The following is a 1,797-nucleotide window of genomic DNA, read 5'->3' as shown; positions in this document are numbered from 1 at the left end:
ATTCTGAACGAAGACGGTCAGACAGCGTATGATATTACTAATTATATTTGATGATAATATTGTGAATAAAGTAATTTATAGGTATATAACCTATTTACGCGAAATCTTGTTTTAAATTTTTCAATCCTTAGCTATAAAAGTTGAACATTTTTAAAATTTTTAATTACAAAATAATTATTAAATTTTAAATTTGGTCAATTTTGTCGAAATTCAAACTTTAAATTCATGAAATATGTATTTACTTGTTAATTCCTATTTAAATAGTATTAGAGAATTTGGGAGGTGATTAAATTATGTATACCTATATAATATATAGACAACCGTAGTTAATTTAATTTTTAGTTTGGAATGCAGTCGTCACTCGATAATTCGAAATTCAGGGGACCGAGCCGTAAATTCGATTTATAGAGGTTTTTGATTTACCGAGTGTTCGATAATGAAAATCTTAATACATTTATACATTGTATTTATTATTTATTATTCATTTATTTTCACATTTTATATTATATGTTATTAGTAAATAAGTCAATTTGGTATGATTTATTCACCAGCTTCAGCTGCCGCAATCACTTTATTTTTATCGTCGAGCGACAAACACTTGTACTTTACGGAACCCATATCAGACTGCAGCTGCTGTAGTCTAGACTATGTCTTATTCGATTTCAACAACTGTTTACCTATTGTGGTCTGCAAGCAAGTCTATTTTTAAATGTTTACCACAATTACCCCTGTCCCTCTTTGCAAAGCCTTTGACCACAGTCATAACCATGCGTTTGAGTGCTTGTCACGTTTTTGGTACTCTATTTTGGAATCAAGTCTGACGGATTTGAGGTACCTAGGTACTTTATAATATGAATTAATATGATATTTTAATAATTAGCAGTTAATTTCCATTGACATTAATCCTGATAGGCATAAATCATAATTATTATGGGTCGCAAATTGTAATACGGATTCGATACACATATTTTGTTAGACAAATGTCATCTATTTTACCGAGCATCCTTGCTTTCATATTAAATTCCATCTGTAATCCTCGTTGAACAAATGAAATTCTTTACAGTTATTAGTTATAAATTTGATATGAATTTGAATTTGTTGAAAATGATTGCCTATGTTTATCTTATTTTTAATAGTGTTAAAATAAATTAATACATTTTTCTAAAACTCTTAAAACGTATAAGAATATATTAAATTAACGAAAAAAGGAAGAAATAAAATCGTTAATGTTCATCTAAAGAACTATATATTATGTCCCCGTTAAGTTCATAAAAATTTAATGAAATCATTGGAACGAGTTCCTAAAATGACTTAAAATGACGTACATTAATTACGTGTTCTACATTTTAAGATATCAATATATATTATACATATGGATTTTGAATGGTTCTATTAGAATGAAAATATGGATTGGTACTCGGTAGTTAATAATTACAATTAATAGTAAAGTGCATCAATTACAATTTATTATAAACCAGAACATTGTTTGTTAATATACGTAGCCACGTAGGTACCAACTTAGAAAGTAGTATTATAAGTAGGGCTGTGAATTTATAGGAAAGTGCATATTTTTTTGGTGATTGTAGAACATAGCTTTGTAAGTACATAATTTGAATTATGTAACTACAAATCCATCTATGAAACTTTTATTTTGCATGTTTTTGCATTTTTTGACGTTTTAAATTTTTTAGGTCATTTTTTCGCATTTTTAGGTCATATTTTGCTTTTTTAGATAATTTTCTAGTATTTTTACATTATTTTCACTTGTTGTCCAATGCAACAGTAAATACTAAAGGT

This window comes from Acyrthosiphon pisum, chromosome X (assembly GCF_005508785.2).
Source record: "Acyrthosiphon pisum isolate AL4f chromosome X, pea_aphid_22Mar2018_4r6ur, whole genome shotgun sequence".
Classification (NCBI taxonomy): Eukaryota; Metazoa; Arthropoda; class Insecta; order Hemiptera; family Aphididae; genus Acyrthosiphon; species Acyrthosiphon pisum.
Note: the sequence above shows the minus strand (reverse complement) of the source record.